A 6,206-nucleotide genomic window follows, 5' to 3' on the forward strand; every position below is an offset into this window, starting at 1 on the left:
CCTGCATAAAACTCCTCATCATCTCCCAATTAGAATCTTCTTGGGATTTAGAATTTGCTTGCGGAGGTGGTTGTTGTTGATGAGATTGAAATTGGCGGTTATTGTGATTGTTCTGTTGGAAGCCGCCTTGGAAATTATTGTTGACATTCTGAGGTCTCTGAGGTTGGTCCCTCTACCCAAAATTTGGGTGATTTCTCTACCCCTGATTGTATGTCTTAGAATATGAATCATTGTTGGGATTTCTAGGACCACTCCCCATGTAATTGACCTGTTCAGAAGCGGATTGAGCATAATCATAATTATCATTTTGCACAAAATTACCTGTCATGTCATAAGAGACCTCTTGAGGTGGATTTTGGGTGTTGATAGCTGAGACTTGCATTCCATTCATCTGCTGAGTAAGTAGATTTATTTGCTGAGACATAAGCTTGTTCTGAGCAAGAATAGCATTAAGAGCTTCTACTTCTATAACGCCCTTCCTTTGAGGAGCCTCAGAGTTCACAGGATTCCTGTTAGATGAGTATAAATATTGGTTGCTAGCAACCAATTCAATAAGCTCAATAGTCTCCTCCAGTGTCTTCTTCTTGTGCAGTGAACCACCTACAGAATTATCTAAGCACATCTTGGACATTTCACCCAAACCTTCATAAAAGATATCTAGTTGGGTCCGTTTGGAGAACATGTCCTGAGGGCATTGGCTAGTCAGTAGCTTGTATCTCTCCCAAGCTTCATAAAGAGTTTCACCATCCTTCTGCCTGAAGGTCTGAACCTCCACCCTAAGCTTAGTTAGCTTCTTCGATGGGAAAAATTTAGTAAGAAACTCAGTAACAACCTTGTCCCAAGTATCCAAACTCTCCTTGGGTTGGGAATCTAGCCATAGCTTTACTCTATCCCTCATAGCAAAGGGGAAGAGCATGAGTTTGTACACCTCTGGGTTCACTCCATTTGTCTTCACAGTATCACAGATCTGCAAAAAATTAGAAATAAATTGATTTGGGTCTTCGTGGAGAAGACCATGATACTGACAGTTTTGTTGCACCAGGGTGACCAATTGTGGCTTCAACTCAAAGTTGTTCGTAGCTATAGGAGGCACCACAATGCTTTTTCCATAAAGATCTGCAGTAGGAACAGAGTAAGAGCCAAGCACTCTCCTTTGTTGATCATCCCATTCAGATTTGCCACATTGGCATTAACAGCATTATTAGGATCTATTGTGGATTCTGCAGCCTTGTAAAGTCTTGCTTGTTGCAAACGCCGCCTGAAAGTCTTTTCAGGTTCAGAATCAAAGTCTAAAAGAGATTCCTTGTCTCTGTTCCTGTGCATAAACAGACAGAAAACAAGAAAAGATGGGGTTCTCTACGTTAGAGTGCAGAGAACTCCCAGTGAGGTAACCTATGTAAAATAATAAAATAGAAATACTAAATAAATAAAACAGAAAATTTTCGAAAATGATAACTGAAATTAGACAAACATTTTCGAAAATTAACAGGGAAAATAAACGAGAAAATTAAAATGAAATTAACTAGGTGACACCAAACTTAATTTTAGAAATTAAGGAAAAAATATTAGTGCTATTTATTTATTTAAAAAAATTTTCGAAAATACTAAGTAAAATTTAAATAAAATTAAAACTAAAACGCCTAATCTAAGCAATCAAACAACTGATAGTTGTTAATCACTATCAATCTCCGGCAACGGCGCCTAAAACTTGATGTGGAATTTATAACCACAAACTAACCGGCAAGTGCACCAGGTCATACCAAGTAATACCTCAGGTGAGTGAGGGTCAATCCCACGAGGATTGAAGGACTAAGCAACAATGGTTGATTAATTTACTTAGTTAGGCAAACAGAAAATAGTGTCTGGGTATTCAAAAGCATTAAACAATAATTCAGAAATTTAATAAAGCAAGCAGTAAACAGGTTGTGAAATATGTATGGAGAAACAGTTAAGGCTTCAGAGTTATCTATTTTCTGGATTGACTTTTCTTATTAACTATTTTAATCATGCAAGATTTAATTCATGGCAAACTATATGTGACTAGACCCTAATTCCTTAGACCTTTCTAGTCTCCTCTAACCTTCATCAACCGCCAATTCCTTGGTCAATTAATTCCAATTAGGGGGTGTTTCGAGGGTTACCTGAAACTGTAGGTCGATCTCGGACGAGATCTTCTGTGCTGGTCGGAGCTGATGTGTCCGACTTGATGATGGTGGCCGGAGCTATCGCGTCCGACTTGTTGGACTGGTTGTACTGCTGATCCTTCGTCACCGGAGGGTGGGGGGTACCTGCAAGAGACTCCGATGCTTAAGTTAGCATGGGTATTAAACAGGTGTTATGTAGAATCAGAGTATGAGTTATACCTGGGTGTTCCAGTGTATTTATAATGGTGAGATGTGACCTTTAGATAAGATAAGTTAGTTATCTTATCTTATCTTTATCTTTTGGGTTGAGGTCAGCGTATCTTCAACGGAACCGCCCTTCCCTCTGTAGGCCTGAACGACCTTTGGATTTGGGTCATATTCCTTGAATTGGGCCCTTTTTGGGCTTTCCTGTCGATTTAGCTGAGTTCTTCGTAAAGAAGTCGGTCCGCTTGACCTAAAGAGGTCGGTCGCTTTATCGTCGATCACCCCAGGTCGGATATCTCGACCCAGGGTATGAACAGTGCCCCTGCTTGAGCTCGGTCTTCTTTGTTGAGGTCGAGTCCTTGACTTCGGTCCTTCTTGTAGCGAAGCCGAACTCAAGTATCTTGTCGACTCCTTTTTGTAGCAGCTTTTGAATGTAGAACGTTTTCCTCTACAAGCGCGCGCTTTTGTATTAGCGCTTTTTTTGGGAATGCAAGCGGTTTTAATATCCGCATTTAATCGGCATTTAATTGCCCAGTTTCCCCTAACTTCTCTATTTTTGAATTTTGCATTCAAGAAACGGTTTCTCTCCTTCGCCCTTTTCGTAACTTCTTCGCACTTATTCATTTTCTGCCTTTCACCCACATTTCAACTTTTCTTGCGACGTCGCTTGGTGATTTTTCTGAAGCTTCTGTTTTCGCCTGGAGTTTTGTGGTTTCGCGTTTCTCTCTGTGATACTACTTTTGTTCGTGCTTTTTTTGCTCTTGAGAGGGCAATTCCAGATTTCGTCTTCCATCCTCAATTTCCCTGAAGCTTGCTATTTTTTCCAGATTGGTGTTAGCTTTCTTGCTTCTTTCATAGCTTCATCTTCAGTTTTTTAGTGAAGCTTTGATTTTGCATGTTTGAAAGTTTGAATCTTTTTCGTGGTCTTGTATTTGCTTGTCACTGTAATGTGTTTTCCCTGACTTTCTTTTACGCATTCTCTTGGCATTTCCGTCGAGGCTTTCTAGGATTTTGTCGTTGCTTCTGGTTGTTTCCTGTCTGATATCGATAGAGAATCTGCATCTGTTCCTCGCTTTGTTTGGAGATTTCCTTTTGATTCTAACAAAGTTTGCACCTTTGATGATTTCTACTTGGCGTGTTCGATGTTAGTGCTTGCTCTTTGCTGATGATTTTTTGCTTGATTTCGAAAAAGTTTGCGCCTTTGCTGTTTTTCCGCTGATAAACTGTAGGAGGGTGGACCTTTTGCATTTTTTGCTTCCTTTATTTTCTTTCTGGATTTTATTTTGATGAGTGCTAGGATGTAGGTTGTAGAAATAACTTAAAGACCTTGCTTTGTTTACTGCCTCCAAGGGATGCCCCAAGACCTTTGTCTTGAGTCTTGGGGTTTTCCCTTTTTGTTTATCCGCCCGTCGAGATGTTTTGCCCTCTATCCGAGATGTTTTTAAGTAATCCATTCTTCTTTTCTTTTTGTAGGATTTAGTTGATCTCATGTCTTCCCGAAATAACGTTGTAGAGATGCCTTCCCAGGTTCCCGCGGGTATGGCCGATTGGGTGGACTCCATGGTTCTCATGTGTGTCTCGCTGGTTGATTCTGAATTTTGTGCTCAGCTTAGGCAGTTTCATAGTGTCTGTAGTAATTCTAGTGATGAGAAGAACTATGAACTTGTCTCTCCCTCTTCTGACGAGAGAGTCTGCTTTTCAACTCGGGTTGTTGATGGTCGCCCTTTCTTTTATACTTATGATTTTTTCTTTGGTCAGCTGGGTATCACCCTTCCTTTTACCAAATTTGAAACTGACCTGTTATGGTCTTGTAATGTTGTCCCTTCTCAACTTCACCCCAATTCCTGGGGTTTTATTAAAATTTTTCAATTGTTGTGCAATGGTTTTGGTATTCCTGCTTTCCAATCTCTCTTTTTCTATCTTTTTGTCTTGACTAAGCCCGGTGTGGTAAAAAAGAAGTCAGCTTGGGTCTCCTTTCGTTCTACCCAGGGAAAGAAGGTTTTTTCCATGTTTGACGAGTCGTTCTGTGATTTTAAAAACTACTTTTTCAAGGTCCGAGCTATTGAAGGAGCTCGGCCCTTTTTTCTGGATGAAAATGACGAACCTGCTTTTCCCTTGGAATGGAAAAAAGACGTGAGGGTCTCCAGGTATTCGTGGGAGATGTTGGATGATGCTGAGCGAGCCTTTGTGACTATCTTGGAAGAACGCTGGGGTCAACCTCCCCATCTCGACACAAATAAATTTCTAACCAATCCTTCTCTTCTTCAAACTGAACTGGGTATCTTTGTGTTTTCTTTATTATCCGTGTATGTTGCTTGTAGCTGTCTTTCCGACTTGTCCGACTTGTAACTGAATTTTTATTTTATTTGTAGAGGCAATAAAGAATAGTGAATCTATGAAAGCTTTTAAGAGGGCGCAGAGGGCGACTGCTGCCAGAAATATTGCTGCCAAAGCGGCTGGGGAGGGATCCTCCCAAGTGCGCGAGAAGCCATCAGTGCAGAGTTCTGCCGGGATGAAGAAGGTGATCCCTACACACCGAGTTCGTTTGGTAGATCCTCACGTCACCTCTGCTGCTCCTTCTGTTGCTCCTCCCAATAAAAAACAAAAGACTGCTGAGCCCTTTGACCTCGATGCTCCTGATTTTAATGCTATTGAATTCGTGGATCAACAAATCGGTCCCTACGGCGCTCTCTCCATGGACGATGTGTCCATCCTCCATCACTTGGAGTTTATGGCCCGAAATCATGTGAAATGGCGTATATGTCGGCTGCCATATATCAAACTGATTAGAATCTCCCTCTCCACGCTACTAAGGCGTTTATGGAGGAGGCGAAACAAGAGTTTGATCGGATGAAGGAGTTAAAGGAGGAGCTTGAGACGAAGGTAGCCAAGCTGGAGAAGGACTTGAAGAATGAGGAGGCGAGTTCTCAGTCATTGGCGGCTTCTTTGAGGTTGGCTGAGGACGCAGTCCTGATGCACAAGGAGAGTTACCTTTCATCTTATCGGGAGGTGATGCGCCTGAGGGGGGAGCTTGACAGTGTTCGGGAAGATTATGCTGAGCTCCAAAGTCATCTCGTTGGCAGCGTGACTGCTGCTTATGAGAACTTGAGGGAGCAAGTTCAGGTCATTGCTCCCGAGGCCGACCTCACCCCTTTTAGCCTGGATAATATAGTCAGGGATGGCAAGATTGTCCCTGATGATGAGGGTGATGATGATGATGTTGTTGCTCCCCCTGTGTCCTCTACCAAAGTGTCGACCTCTTCGGTTCCTCTTGCTGTGCCCGACTCGGATTGCCAGATCCTGAATTGGGAGGATGGAACTGTGGATGCTGTGGCGATCCAGACTCGCCCTCCTTCTCCTTGTCATGATGCTGCCAAGAAGGCTCCTGACGCTTGCTGATCTCTTCTTGAAAATTTTTGTAGTTGGCCCGGCTTGGGGCTCTTTTAGAACTTTTTTATTTATTTGCTGACGCTTCTTAGCAACTTTTTATGAGGAACAAAAAGTAACTTGTTATCTCTTCGTGGTAGGTTTTGGTGGCCTTCCAGGCCTTATAACTTTATAGAGTAAAAGTAGTTGTTTGACTTGACATCTTTTTTGTTTTTCTATTGATGTTCGAAATCTTGCTGCTCGACCTCCTTGGATTACTTTGCTTTATTTGCTTGTATCTTGGATCCTTTGAGGCTGTGATTGTATAGATCCAACTTGTTTCTCGGTTTCTGTATTTGTGACCGATTCCTTTGCGTTGGTCCCCTTCTAAGTTATTTTGGTAATCCTCTTTTTTGGACCTCTGTTAGGTCTCTTTTAGGGATTACTTTGATAACTTTTTCGATAGTAGGAGTCCGACTTGGTTATATCGGT

At 41.9% G+C, this 6,206-nt stretch overlaps 1 non-coding gene across 1 annotated transcript; it reads left to right on the forward strand.

Annotated features, from left to right (window-relative positions):
• Positions 1-677: 677 nt before the first annotated feature.
• Positions 678-784, forward strand: LOC148581647 (small nucleolar RNA R71). The gene has a single exon (XR_015894629.1). It is a non-coding gene; the product is annotated as a small nucleolar RNA R71 (small nucleolar RNA).
• The last annotated feature ends 5,422 nt before the right edge of the window (positions 785-6,206 follow it).

The sequence above is a fragment of the Arachis ipaensis genome, chromosome B10 (assembly GCF_059453495.1).
Source record: "Arachis ipaensis isolate K30076 ecotype BB chromosome B10, ASM5945349v1, whole genome shotgun sequence".
Lineage (NCBI taxonomy): Eukaryota > Viridiplantae > Streptophyta > Magnoliopsida > Fabales > Fabaceae > Arachis > Arachis ipaensis.